Raw genomic sequence first — 15,611 nt, 5'->3', positions numbered from 1 at the left:
TGTTTGCTTCCATCATGCATTTCGCTCTGATAGTCATATTAATTGCGTGCATGTGTACTATTCCCCTGTGTTTATTGGTATATAATCTGTATCGACATTGGGTTGATTACGCCCTTTGTCAAATACTGACAAAAAGGGGGAGAATGTACTTTCCACCCTTGTGTCCTGTCTCAATTGAATTTTATAGGTAAATCATTCAGGGGGAGCAGTACCAAAGGGGGAGCGAAACAGTTAGAATCTTAGGTTTTTAATTTTAAACACTTTTGTAAGATTCTAATCTGATGTAAGTTGTGTTGGTCATTCCGGGAATGTTTCCCAGCCTTTTTGGTCTAGTTAGGATTTTGTCTCGTAATTGACAAAGGGGGAGATTGTAAGTTTCATATTTTGTCAATCCCGAGACACATGTTGAGTGTCGGATCGATTTACCATTGAAGACATATGAAGACTCCGTTAAAGCTGCTCAACCGTACATACCTCGACAAAAAGCTTCCATGTGTGTGCACAAAGCCTAAGAGGTAATGAGACTACCTAATACCATTTTCCAACACTTAGATGATTGATAGGTCGACCCATAGTAACTAGGAAAACTCTTTCCTCGACCCGTTCGCTCATCGGACCTTTCGGGAATCGAATATGGACATGGAGGGGACATTAAAGATTTGACCACCCTAAAACCATTTTCTGTCCTTGGTGTTTTATAGGTGTCATTATATAGGTAAAATCTAGTACACCTTCGAATCGTTTCGACGTTGGTCATTTTATCCATTTTATCATGGCTCACCCCTTGGTGGCAGTTTTGGGATGTTCTAAATAGTTATATCTATCAGCTCTCCGAACGGCATACAAAACAGAGCTACCGTTTGAAAGTTATGGTCAAAACACTCTGCGAGAGCATTTTGGTAATTTACTGATGTGCCTTACTTGTGGCTGACGGTTCCACCGACAGTCCTGACGGTTCCACCGACAGCAAGTGCTCAAACGGTCATATTTATGACCGTTGAGTCACGAATTTGCTCTCTTCTCATATATAACAACTCTAACTCATTCATTTGGGTTAGTTGAAGCTTGAGAGAAGAAAATCCTCCATTTCTACATACTTTTAACCCTCTCTCTAGCCATGGAAGGGCTCAAACTTCATTGAAAATCCTTTTGACCCTTAGCCCTTCCTTTGGATCAATCCTAGAGAAGATTGCCTCTCCTCTCTACACACTTTGAGAGTCTTCTCTACTTTCATGAGAGTCTAACTTAGGTGAACCCTTCAACATTCCTAGACTTCTCATTTGATCCCTCTCCGCCCATCAAACGTCACCTTGCACACACATTGGTACATTCATGGAGCAAGGAGCAAAAAGGAGATGATGGTAGGAGTAATTACAAGTAGCCGACGAACTCGAAAGCTTGATTGGAAGATCCAACCGTCGAGACGTACTTGTAAGCTCAAGGACTCGAAGAACTCAAGATCTCCATTGACAAATCTTATGAAGTTGAGTGAGTCTTTGATTTTGTTTTTAATTTTAAAAACATATGTATGTGGTTACTTAGTTCAGCCCTCAAAAACCAAGCTCTTGATTAGAATCGAGGATTCTTGACAAGAGTAGAGGTTTGTGAGTTTCCGATGAACAAAACTCACAATTTTGAGAGAATGCGTTCTCTCGATCTTAAGGTTTTAGAATTTAGCCTATGTAAAAGGTTTGAGGTGAACCATAAACCCCTTTGATAGTGAACACCAAGTTCCTAGGTAGGAACCTTGGGAGTGGATGTAGGCAAGTTGCCGAACCACTATAAAACGCTTGTCTCGTGTTTGTGAAAATGCTTCTATTAGTTTATACTTAGATGAATGTATGCTATGAATGAATACTATGCTAAGTATGTCATACGATGAATGTTTATATTCTAAGAAAATTTCAATTGCATTACAAACTAGAGACTTGCCATAAGAATGGATGTAAGCACATTGTCGATCCATTAGATGACGTATGTTTTGTGCATGTGTTTATCATTCCGCAATTTACACTTGAATCGTATATGAATGTGTCATTGAATGACATGATTAAATGAATGATTAAATTTCAAGTGTATTTTCATTAAATGTATCTTAGAGACATAAGTGCCAAATCGAGGCTAGGTAAATGACTTAGAACACATAGTCAAATTATCAATCTAAGTTAAAATTGGATAAATCGAAAGAAATTTTAATTATCCTATTCACCCCCCCTCTAGGACTAGATATGGTACGAAGCACGTATTTTCATAGTCTGGCTTGTATTTAGCTTTGGTTAGTCATCTCCATCTCAAACTCCTTTAATGAATTTTTTTTTCTTACAAAAAATATTAAATTTCTTGAGGAAAACTTAAAATGAAAGTAATTCAATTCTCATTTCTCAAATCAATCCAACTAACTCAAAAACGTAAGAAAATTTACTAATTATCACCTACAATGAGAAAAAAAGGCCACACTCACCCACACACACAACTATAATTTCATCAAACAAACAATTGAAGGAAATCCATTATAACAAAAAGTTCAGAACAAAAGAAAACATCAAAGAAGGGGAAAACAAATGTCATAAACCGACTCAATATCAGTGAAACAAAACAACTTTCAAAACAAAATTTGTCGATGATTCGTCATAATCGATACATAAAAAAAAAATAAATGAAATAAAAATATGAAATATAAAAAAATTTAAGGATTTACCTTAGGGTTTCTTTTGGAGAGAAAGAGAGAGAGGGTGAGAGAGAGATGAGGACGAAGCCGAGTTGGGTTTCTTCGAGGAGGTTCTGTCTTCGTTTCCAGTAGAGGGAGGGATGACGAGTTGGGTTTCTGTCGAGTTGGGGTTCGACCGAGCTCTTCGTCTTTTCGCAACGAGTTAGAGAGAAAGAGAGAGAGATGAGGAAGACGATGATGAATGATTGTCGCAGATGTGACTTTGAAGAGGAAGAAGAAGACGAAGATGGAGAAGAGGAAGAAGAAGACGAAGATGGAGAACTCTCTGTCGAAGGTCGATCTGACAAAGAGAAAGAGAGTGAAGAAGAAGACGAAGGTTCAGATCTCAAATCTTAGATTGGAAGACGAAGACGAAGGTTCAGATCTCAGATCTTCGAACGCAAGGCAGAGAGTTTGGAAGAAGATGAATCTGTCGAAGAAGAAATCAGATCTGTTTTTCTTTTTGTTCTTGGGGAGGCGTTTGCAAATAACGAATTTTTGTTATTTTACATTCGAATGGTTGTTACACCCGAATTGGACCATAGATCTAATGCGAATCAAACGGATGGCTTTGTGTGTCACGATGAGGGTCGTAATGGGGGTCGTAGGAATGCGACCGGGTGACGTTCCTACGACAACCATTGCGACTCACATCGCAACAAACCATTTGAGCCATTCGATACGCGCACGATCTACGGTCCAGATCGTCTGTCATTTTGAAAACGATGAAGTTTCTAAATTTACAACTATCTCCCCGTTAACAAAAAAAATAATAAAAAATAAAACAAAATGAAATTTTTTGAAACTTCTTCTTCTTCGCAAACGAAGTCTGAACTCTTCAGCTCCTCTTCGTCTTCTTCATCTTCTTCCCTCTGCATTCAAGACGATCTGTCATCTCTTCGATTCCTTACTCGTTATTTGCATTCGACTTCCTCTCTGCGTTCAACGACACACAGACCAATAGATCTGAGTTCGTCTTCTGCCCTCTGCGTTTTTGACATCGTTTGCGACGGCACCGACGAACCATTCGACTTCATCTTCACACACTCTCTCTCAAAGGTAAGAAATCACAAACCCTTCTAACCTTTTTATTTTTAAAATTTTTTAACCGTTCGATACGCGCGAGGTTGAAAAGTGAGGATTTAATAGCTTTGAATGTTGGATTACATGGTCATGCACATTCAAGGGTGAATACATGGCATAATGTGTTGATTAGTATGCAGAAGAGAACTGAAATTCTTGTTTCTGAAAGAGAGGGGAAACCACTCATCGATCCTTTCCCATTTATGGTTGTCTCTGCAGAAGAGGTTCTCCATCCATGATTATGGGGAGTTTTTTTTTTTATAGTTTTTAGTTGTAGTTTTTTTTTTTTTTTTTTTTTGTGTAAAATTTACTATACGCTTGTGATTGTGAAAGGAAAATGGATAGTTGGAAGTGCTTTAGTTCTGTGTAGTAATGACTTGTTATGGTCTGTTTGCCATGAAGAAAAAAGAGTTTTTTTTTTCTCTGTCAAAAAATGACAATTTCAAACTAGTCTCAAGTTAAAATTAAACTTTTCGATTTTGGATTTATTGGTTTTTTTTTTTTTTTTGATGATTTTGTAGTTAATTTTGCTGAGGATTGGGATTGTTAGTTTTGTCTCTTTTTTTAAAAATAAAATTTTGCTTATATTAAAAAATTATTACTCATAAAAGAAGATAAAAGTATGAAAATTCAAAGAAGAGAAGAGTATGAAAGAAGGATAGAGAGGAATTGGGTTGAATCTAATTTGAGTTCATTAGAGCAACTCCAACTAGATTTGAAAACTCTAAATTTAGAGATGGAACTTTATGTTGAAGACTGGGGCTTTATATCACTGAGCACAACTTCATATATAGAGTCCAGAGATATTTTTAAAACCCTTGGCTCCATAAACTTATCAGATTTCTTATTGTATCTTTTTTTCCCTTTAGAGACATGAATGGGTTGGAGTTCAAAAGTGGTTTCGAAGGCTTCAAAATGAAGATGCACCAATTTCAAGAGTTGCTCTTAGATCAATTATGTCAGACACTACATATGCGAAGTTGCATTTACTAATCATATTAAGGGCAAGTTTATTAGACAATAATAGGACCAAGCATGATTGATTAATTTGAATTTTTGACAATCAAGAAAAAAATGAATTTGACGATCCCTTAGATAAGTTAAAAAAGAGTATGGTTCATGAATTTTGCAATAGTACCAATTAGAAGATAAAACAAAAAAAGATAAATAATATCAGTGAAAAGTGCTTTAACCCATAAACATATTGAGGAACTTCAAATTTTCTTTTCGACAATAACCACCCTCCTTGAATCTCAAGTAGTGCTTGAATCTCCTATGGAGTCGGTCTTGCTCTTCTTCTTCCTCGAGGCAAAGCTGCTAGGTCCAATTTCTATGGACATGCGCTTTGTTCTGCAGATCAAAACATTCGTGAGGGGAGAACACGGGCATATGACGTAAAAAATTGGGAAAGCAAGACAGAATGGAAACACATACCGCATACTAAGCTCTGCAGACTCCTCACCATTCTCTTCATCTGCTCCATCTGATCATTAAAAACAAATCAAAGATTAAATCACTTTATCTATAACATGACCATAAAATATGACTTGCTTTCCATCTCAAAATAAAAAATATCTTGAGAACTCGGTGTTCTAAAATGGACTTGTGCACATGCGTAATGAGTCATGCTTAAGGCAAGTGAGTTGGCCCCAACAATTGCATAAATCAAGTCAATAGTTCTTGTTTTGCGGGTCACCTCGGCCTCCTTTATCCTTCCTTTATCAATAAAATTTTTATACTCGTAAAAAAAAAAATTCAAGTTGATGGTCGTTCATTTGCCATTACATCGTAGGGAATGAGAGAAGCAAGAATCAACGAGGGGTTGGTGAGATGGCGAGGACCATGCCTCAAGAACCAAATCTCCTGAGTTCGATTCCCCCCACCAGTCATCATGTCCAAGACTCCTTATTTATCAATATGCATTGTGCAAAAAGACAAATATGCCCTTTAATCGAAACCTATTGAGAGCCAGGGTATACACAAAATAAACATACAAAAATGTTGCCATCCTAATTAAATTAGGTCATGGTGACACCTGATAGGCACCCTGTATCCATGGGTTTAGCTAACAGTTAGTTTCTAAGGAAAGCCTAAATAGGCACCCCATATCCATGGAAAATTATTACATCACAACAGTTTGTAAGAAGGCTTACAGTGAGAGAAAGAGAGAGAGAGAGAGTGCCAGAAGATAGGATAAGATACCTAGTTGGGCATATTTGTGGTACCCATATGTCAAGCCATATTGTACCATCTACACAAATATGATCTCCAAAACATACTAATTTTGACATGTTATTGTAGTTTATTCAATAAAAGGTTGTTTTGTCCATTTTGTCCTTTTGATAAAAAATTTGAAGCAGGGAAGATAAAAATGGAGGAATTGGGGAATTCAAACGAAGAAAAATGTATTTAGAAAAGTCGATGTACATTACAATTGTATAAACAATATTTAAGTAATAGTTATTTATCAAAATAAGCAATAGCACCAAACATTAAAGCAAACCGTGCAACCATCTTGACTTGCCTTCTCCTACAATAGGCAAGCAGACATGAAGCTAGTTTCTTTTGAAAGAACGAGCATACACAAACAAGAAAGCAAGCAAGAAGGTGATAGGAATTCAAATCTCCTCTTCAGTCATCATACACTAGAGCGAAGACTCTCTCTTGCTCTAGAAAATAGTTGAAACAATTTTTTTTAGAAATCAAATATTCTTTTCATTAAGTGTGTTGGCATGTGTCAATATCCAACATGGAAAATTATTTTAAATGGAGTCCCCTTCTTACATAGGATATAAGCATTTTATATAATTCGTAATCGCTAATTATATAACAATAGATAGTATATGTTATTGAGAAGCAAAAGTCTATCGTCAAAAAAAAAAAATAGTGATTTCTCTTTCCCTAATCATGTTAAGGACCAAGTTTTAAAAACTCAGAAAATTTTCATAAACAAAAAGCATTAACACCCTTACCTATTTCGTCGTCATCATCAGATTCCTGCCCTAAATCCGTACCAGAACCTCATCGATCTTGCCCATCATCGAAGTCCCAACGGCTCCCCACAGGAGGAATCCAGAAGTCAAGTTCTTCTAAATCACCACTATTATCCAGGGGCTTAGTTTTTTTCGAATCATCTTTCTCAACATGATTCTTCCGATCCTTTTTCTTACCATTACCACTCATCTTTGACACCTTGCGTGGTTTATCTTCCTCCTTTTCTAGTACAGTTCCATTTCACGTTAACTTTTCAGCTTCCTTTTGTTCTGTTAAACAAATTTCAAATTTGAATGACAAAATAACATTGATATATGTAAATGTAATGGGTATTCTCCAAATTTAAAGAAGAAAAAAATATACTTTTTTTTTACAAACCACTTCATGTATTATTGAGGATTTAGGTGCACTGTGAAGCAATGAAATTCACAATGCAGGATAAAATCATTATGAGAATAATAAAGGGCATTTCAAAATTATTGAATTTTGTCGTCGATACAAATTAAAATATGGGTTAAGAATCAGATTAACAGAGTGGGTGATACTAACCTAATTTATTGAGAAATCTTTTCCCATTTATGTGCTTCCATATATGTTCCTCAGATTTGTTGACTGTATCTCCTGTTAGCTTACATACTAACTTCGACCTGCAATTTTAAAATTAAAGAAGACACCAACCACATATTAAACAAAAACCTAGAACTTCAAAACCCTAAATCCTAAAACCCTAGAAAAAAAAGGTATTTTACCAGCAAAGAGGGTCTTGCTTGAACATGTTGAGAGGGGGTTTCTTCTGAGACAAAGCCATGTTTATTAGACCCAATCGACAACGTTTGCTTCGATCGTACGAATCCATGTCATTGGCAGGTAATTCATGGCCAGTCTCTAAGCATTTGAAGCGCCCATTATCGAGCTTTTCGAAAGGTGGAGAACCCAGTAAGTTGTGCCCTTCTTTAGTTCCCTTCCCATCTTCTCCTTTGATGGAGGTAAGATCTTTCTCCTTCGCCATGGCCATGGTTTTCGAGCTCCAGAGCTTAATTTAGGGTTTTAATCAATCATTGACGAAGTAGTACCAACACACTAAAATGGAGATCGATTGCAAGAAACTCAACAAAGAAAACATGAAATTTAAAAATAAAAAGGTTAGAAGGGTTTGTGATTTCTTACCTTTGAAAGAGAGTGAGTGAAGATGAAGTCGAATGGTTCGTCGGTGCCGTTGTAAACTGAAAGCGCCCTCGATCTGCAGGATGCGCGGATCCACTTTTGACCCTTGAGGTTTGGGAGTCGCCACCTAGTTATTAAGGTCTAGGAACCAAACTAACTCTAAAAAAGGCAAACATTACTAATCTAAGAAAGAAAAAAGGGTTCGGGGATCACGTTACGGGGTTGGAAGGTGTTAGGCACCAACCCCGCCCGACCAAAGCCGGTCTCTACTAATTTTCCAAATAAATTACATTGCTAAAAAAAACCTAGATAAAAACATTAAAAAATTATACCTTTCCGAAGATAACTTTATCGTTCCCTCAGATCTGACAGAGTAATTCCTTGTTCAGTATTCCTTGTTCCAGTTTGTCTCTGAATCTGATTTTTGATCTCCGAGGCGAGGTATCTCTTTCTTAGATCTGAGTTCTTCGAATTTTTTTATGAATTTTGGGGGTGTTTTTGAAGGACTTCTAAGTGTTTTTTGAGCTAAAATTGATGTATGGGTGTTAGGTAAAGAGTTGGGGCTCCAAAATTAGGGTTTATGGGAGGTTAGGGAGGCTTTTTGACCTACTTCTCTTAGGGTTTATGATTTTATACGAAAATAGGGTGTGAGGACCCCTATTTATAGATTTTTTTAAGGGTTGATTTAGATAGAATTAGTGTTTAATTAGAGTTCTTTTAGTTAGAGTTGTATTTTAGTTAGAATTATTTTCGGTAGAGTTGTATTTTAATTAGAATTGTTTTAGGTGGAGTTGTATTTTAGTTAGAACTTTATTAAATAGAGTTATTATTTAATTAGAACTCTATTAGGATTTTGACTTTTGGTTTTATTTGATTGACTTTAAGATTTTGACTTTAGTCTTAATTGATTGACTTTAATATCTTGACTTTAGTCTTACTTGATTGACTCTAATTTTGACTTTAGTCATACTTGATTGACTTTAATATCTTGACTTTAGTCTTGCTTGGTTGACTTTAATTTTTTGGAGAACCCCCCTCTATTATATTTTTAATTCTTTGGACCCCCAAATGGAAGAGTCCTTAAAGAAATATCTTACGAACCCTCAACAATTTTGCCTGAGAGCCCAATTGATTGATTTTTTTAGTTTAAAATTTTAAATTAATTTCATTAATGTTTCACTTTAATTATTTAACGTTTTATTTATTAATTTCGAAAATTTTAATTATGAAAATTGTGAAATTACCGTTTTGCTCCCGGAGAGGACTTTTCGCATTTTAAATCGATTTTTAATGTTCTAAGATGTTTTAGAATCATTTTTTCATAAGGAGTTCGATGGAAATATTGGTTTGTGTCATTTACGAAATTTTTTGTGTGAAATGGTCATGGACTTTATGAAAGGTATTTTTGTAATTTTGTCAAATTCTATGAAAATTGGCGGAATGATTTATTTGATTTCGATTTGTTATTTTGTGTGTTTGAATGAGTTTTCCTAAGCGTAATGTAGGCTCTAAGGATATTTTAAGATTAGGGGTATTTTGGTAATTTGATCATTTTTTAGTGATTTTTATCGTGAAACTTCTTTTTGTTTGAAAAATGATGATTTCTATGTTTCTGAGGTCATATTTTCCTAGCGTAGCGTGGTTTCTACAGTTTTGTTAGTTTTAGATATCTCATCCGGATTTCTGAAATATTTCTGGTAATAAAATAAAGCAATGGAATAAACATCCATCATTGGGAACCATTGCAATCGGGTTGACAAGTTGATTAATCAGGTGAGTGCAAAAACGGGGTGTCTACACAAACGATGTCAGAAACGCAGAGGTCAGAAGACAAACTTAGATCTGTTGGTCTGTGTGTCATTGAACGCAGAGAGGAAGTCGAACGCAAATAACGAGTAAGGAATCGAAGAGATGACAGATCGTCTTGAACGCAGAGGGAAGAAGACGAAAAGGAGCTGAAGAGTTCAAATTTCGTTTGCGAAGAAGACGAAGTTTCAGAAAATTTCGTTTTGTTTTTTTTTTTTGTTAACGGGGAGGTAGTTGTAAATTTAAAAACTTCATCGTTTTTAAAATGACAGACAATCTGGACCATAGATCGTGCACGTATCGAACGGCTCAAATGGTTTGTTGCGATGTGAGTCGCAATGGTTGTCGTAGGATTGTTTAAGGGTTCTCCAATTTTTAGGGGTATCTCTAAAAATTTTAAAAATTATTATCGGCACTCCATGTCAAAGGGCACCTCACTTATCTCTAACGATTCCGACGACTCAGTCGAGGAGGAGAAGAAGAAGAATAAGAGAAATAGATATATTATATATATATATATATATAGGATTAGGATCCGTATACACGTAAAGCTACTCATAAAGCTACAACGTGTTTTGTCTTATATGAACAAAAATGTTTGGAATGGGCTGATTTTTTGTGAGGATGATCTCTATGAAGAGGAGATCATCCTTACAAAAAATCAGCTTATTATGAAACTTCTAACCCCATGTTTACAAGTTGAAAAATTTTAGACCGTTCAATTTTTGTAAATCAGTTTTGATGGGGTTAGAAATTTTGGAATGGGATGACTTTTTGCAAGGATGTTCTCCTCACCATATAGATCATCCTCACAAAAAATCAGCCTATTCCGAATCTTTTTAACCATATAAAACAAAAATGTTATAATTTTATGAGTAGCTTTATGTGTCTACGGAACCCCACCCATATATATATATATAGGGTCCCTATCCGTGGCCAACAGTTTGGCAAAACATTTTGGCAAACACTTTTTCAAAACATGGGTTAGAGGTCTTGGAATGGGCTGATTTTTGGTGAGGATGATCTCTACAGTGAGGAGATCATCCTCACCAAAAATCAGCCCATTCCAAAACTTCTAGCCCCATTTTACAAGTTGAAAAATCGTGAACCGTCCATTTTTTGTAAACCATTTTTGATGAGGTTAGAAGTTTTGGAATGGGCTGATTTTTGGTGATGATGATCTCCTCACCATAGAGATCATCCTCACCAAAAATCAGCCCATTCCAAGACCTCTAACCCATGTTTTGAAAAAATGTGTTTGCCAAAATGTTTGCCAAACTGTTGGCCATTGAACGCTACTCATATATATATATATATATATATATATATATATATATATATATATATATATATATATGGGTAGCATTCAATGGCAAACTTTTTAACAAAATTTTTGGCAAAACATTTTTCAAAACATGAGTTAGAGGTTTTAGAATGGGCTGATTTTTGGTGAGGGTGATCTCTACGGTGAGGAGATCATCCTCACCAAAAATCAGCCCATTCCAAAACTTCTAACCCATGTTTACAAGCTGAAAAATCGTGGACCGTCCATGTTTTGTAAACTATTTTTTATGGGGTTAGAAATTTTGGAATGGGCTGATTTTTGGTGATGATGATCTCCTCACCGTAGAAATCATCCTCACCAAAAATCAGCCCATTCCAAAACCTCTAACTCATGTTTTGCCAAAAAGTTAGCCATTGAATGCCCCCATATATATATATATGGGTAGCGTTCAATGGCAAACTTTTTAGCAAACTTTTTGGCAAAACATTTTTCAAAACATGGGTTAAAGGTTTTGGAATGGGCTGATTTTTGGCGAGGAGATCATCATCACCAAAAATCAGCCCATTCCAAAACCTCTAACCCATGTTTTGAAAAATGTTTTGCCAAAAAATTTACCAAAAAGTTAGCCATTGAACGCCCCCCTATACATTTTATTTGCCCCCACCCTCAAGTTTTTGGTTATTTAGAAACCCCTCCACTCTTGGTGAATATTTGAGATACCACCACACCCATCTTCCCAAATAATGGTGATTATATACCCCTCTATAAAATTGATAAATATTCAAGATACCATGCGTTTTCAAACTGAAGGCAGTGGCACACCCCCTTTGACTTTGTTCTTATTTATTAAAGTAACTGAAAATAGCTATGTAGACACCTCAATTTGAACGGGCCACTTCTCGAAAAGGCCCAAAAATACAGATTTTCCAAATAAATGTGTCAACGGGCCTTAAGGGCCCAAGTCGTTGAAAAATAACATTTTGACCAAACCGAGGCCCCTAAGACCTCTCAATGGTTTAGGAGGCCACCAAAAGGACTCGGCCAACCTTACGCTTTCCCAACATTCACCGCTCCGCTTTCAAAATAAAAAACGTCAAATTTTCGATAAATTTCACTAACAGGCCTAAAAAGCCCGATTCGCCAACACGTGGCATTTTTGTATCAAATTAATGATTGTAAAAATCTAAAAAAATTAAAAATTAAAAAAGTGAGACTTGAGATGCCTACCCCTCCTCTACTATCACGCGTCCGCCTCCGTATCCGTAAAAACCATTTCTAAAACCCAAGTCCAACACTACAAAGCCCCCACAAATCATTAACCATATCCAATTCATTATCCAACCCACAACCCTACCCATAAACCACAACCCACATCAACCAATCACTCTTTTATCATCAAAAGATGACACATGTCATCACCCCATCTCACCTCCCTCACTCAACTACCTACCCCATTAATTTGCTTTAAATCCCATCTACCCACACATCAACCCATCACCTTTTCTCTCAAATCAAACACATCTACCCACACCCCTAACCTATACCTCCCCTAATCTACCCTCATCATTCCCTACAAAACCTACATCTACAACCTAAACCTACACCATCCTCTCAAGTCAAACACTCAACCTCTCCCATCAACCTATCCCAACCTTTCATTTCCACCCACCTTAACACATGCATCATCTCCCTCACCCTCTCAAAATATCATCAACCACCTCTTTAATCCTCCATGCTCTTAAATCAAATCACAACCACCATCTTAAACTTACCTCACCAAACACTCCACCCAAATCAAACACATCTACCCACACCCCTAACCTATACCTCCCCTAATCTACCCTCATCATTCCCTACAAAACCTACATCTACAACCTAAACCTACACCATCCTCTCAAGTCAAACACTCAACCTCTCCCATCAACCTATCCTAACCCTTCATTTCCACCCACCTTAACACATGGCATCATCTCCCTCACCCTCCCAAAATATCATCAACCACCTCTTTAAATCCTCCATGCTCTTAAATCAAATCACAACCACCATCTTAAACTTACCTCACCAAACACTCCACCCAATGGGTTGGGTAGGATCCAAACCATTTGGGTCAAAACTCACCCATTTAACCCTCCTTACCTAAATACCCTCCAATCTCCTCTAAATTACACTCACTTCTCTCTCAAACTCATAACCATTCTACCCTTTTTCTTCACTTCACCCCATTATATCCCTAAAATAACTCCTCAACATCTATAAATACCTTCCTCCTCTTCCCAAAAATGGCCCCCAACTTTCACTACAAAGTTTCTCCCCAACTCTCTCTCTACTAACAACTATCACCCCTCTCACTAAGAAAATCCTCATCAATTTCCTCACACTAATCCTCCCCAAGTCTCATAAAAAAAAATCACATACTCATCATCACTTCTTTACTCCTTCAACAAAAAAAAAAGAGTTGTATTTGTTTTAAAATACTAAGGACTCAAGAAGACTCAAAGAAGAAGAAGAAAAGAAGAAAGAAGATACAAGGTGGGTTCAAGGCAAAACCCCCCTCTCTCTTCTACATCCTCTCCTCCTCCCTCTTCTATCACCCCTCTCCCCTTCATTTTATTTTTTAGGATGAATGGACCCCAAGGCTAAAGGTCTATAAGGGTCATTTCCATCAATGGAATGACCCTATGATCAAGCCGAAAATGAACCCCTATCTAGGGTACAAATGCACAACACGTGGCACATCATTTTTCGTATTTTTTTTAATCAAATGACCGAGTTGAGTTGAGGTTACCACTATTTAGTGGGGAGAAAAGGGTGCCTAACACCTTCCCTTTTCTCCAACCGAGCCGCTTACCCCGGATCTTAAGGTTTGATCCGTACCTTATCCACGTGAGTCACTAAAATGCCAAAATGTCACTTTTTCAAAAATGCATATCGGGTGACCATTCACACCCACTTACAATATGAATGGTGGCGACTCCAAATCATAGTAGATGTGGTCGTCGTAATGACGAAATCACGCGTCTACAGCCTAAATACCTTATTTTTAACTTATAACACAAAAAACTTTAATTTTCCCCCTGCTATAATCAATTATCGTCGACCTCTATGATAAGTATTTTTAATTTTTTAAACAATCCCTTGTTGAAAATCGTAGAATTTTTTGTTATAAAATCTCATATTCTTTCTATTAAAAATTTTTGTAATCTTATCTTTTTCTTTAGATTTTGAATGTTAAAGTAGATTAATCTTAATGTTGAAAATTAGGATAAAACAATTTCACGTAAGAGGTTGAATGTGATTTATTTTGAGAAAAGAAATCAAAGGTTTTTTTTATTTTAAGTTGAAGAAGAGGGAAATGAGGTCATTTTCTAGTAGTCTATGGGAGAAGACCATGGTTAAGGGATCATGTGGAGATTTTGGTGAATATTTTTTTGCACACGGTATATTTTAAATTGATGACATTTCCTTCTTGACTTGGGTATTCTATCCAAGAGATCACATAAATGCCCTTTTCTCCAACTCTAACTAAAAAGTCTTGAATTTTCTCCCCAAAACCAAAATCAATAATCTTCAAGTTCTTCAACCACACCATTAATTATAGTTTGCCCCCTTCCCCTAATCCTGGCTCCGCCGCTAGTTGTGAGTGACGTTCAAAGGAGAAGATGCAACGATTGTAGAGTACCGAAGAAGATGCAGAGTTGTTGGAGAAGGAGAACTGATCATAGGTGCCCTTAAAAATATAGTTTTAATTTTTTTCTTCTAATATTTGGCCCACCCTTCAAGGTTTGTGGCATATATGTCAATAAAATTCTCAAACATTATCATTGGCACAGTGACAAAATTAAAGCTGGGTACAAGAATAATTTGGCAATAGAAGGCTTAAAAAAAAGCTAGCAAAAGATTGATAAAATTGGGACAACATAGGATAAATTAAATGACAAAAATAAATTTTTATATATAACAAATTAAAAATATGTATTTTATATATAAAATGATAAAATAATACTTAAAAATATTAAAAATAAAAATAATATGTGAGTTTTTTTTTAAAAATCATCGATTAAATAATGATTAGTTGAAAAAATCGTGATTTAATAGACAATTATTAAAATTGTGACTTAGTCGTGATTTTTCTAAAAATCGTAGATTTGTCACTATGATTGTTGAGAGGAAGTTCATACATCTAAATGAATGAGTCGTGTAAAACGAAATAACAAAGACAACAAAAATCCCACAAACATAATAGTTACACATGAGTGTGATCAACCTTTAGTTCTCTTCTTGTTTTTAATGTCAACCGTTAGATCTTCATATAACACCAAATGCAACTTGTTGGGTCGGTTTTTCTTCGAGTGTGGGATCCACACTCTTTAAATAATCTTGAATTTTCTTTTATTAACACCATGTTAGACATCACAATCGTCTTCAACATCAACTAACATTTTTCCCATTGGTTTCTTCGATTTGGTTTTATCAATTATTTATTTATTTATTTTTGCCAAGTATGGGTTTACATTTTAGGATTGTTCATCGGTATATTACAGTCTCTTTGGGATTGCTTAGACAAGGGGACTT

The 15,611-nt window shown here is 36.0% G+C and overlaps 1 pseudogene across 1 annotated transcript; it reads right to left on the bottom strand.

Annotated features, from left to right (window-relative positions):
• Nucleotides 1–4,909: 4,909 nt before the first annotated feature.
• On the bottom strand, nt 4,910–7,828 carry LOC147381509 (uncharacterized; annotated as a pseudogene). Its single transcript, XR_015174507.1, has 5 exons — nt 7,534–7,828; nt 7,334–7,431; nt 6,763–7,053; nt 5,225–5,273; nt 4,910–5,140 (listed from the first exon to the last, which is right to left on the bottom strand). The product of XR_015174507.1 is annotated as an uncharacterized LOC147381509 (transcript).
• Between the last annotated feature and the right edge of the window lie 7,783 nt (nt 7,829–15,611).

This window comes from Akebia trifoliata, unplaced genomic scaffold (genome assembly GCF_017979445.1).
Source record: "Akebia trifoliata isolate Shusen 1 unplaced genomic scaffold, ASM1797944v1 Contig00386, whole genome shotgun sequence".
NCBI classification, from domain to species: domain Eukaryota; kingdom Viridiplantae; phylum Streptophyta; class Magnoliopsida; order Ranunculales; family Lardizabalaceae; genus Akebia; species Akebia trifoliata.
The sequence above is the reverse complement of the archived record's forward strand: the minus strand, read 5'-3'. Positions and strand labels throughout refer to the sequence as shown.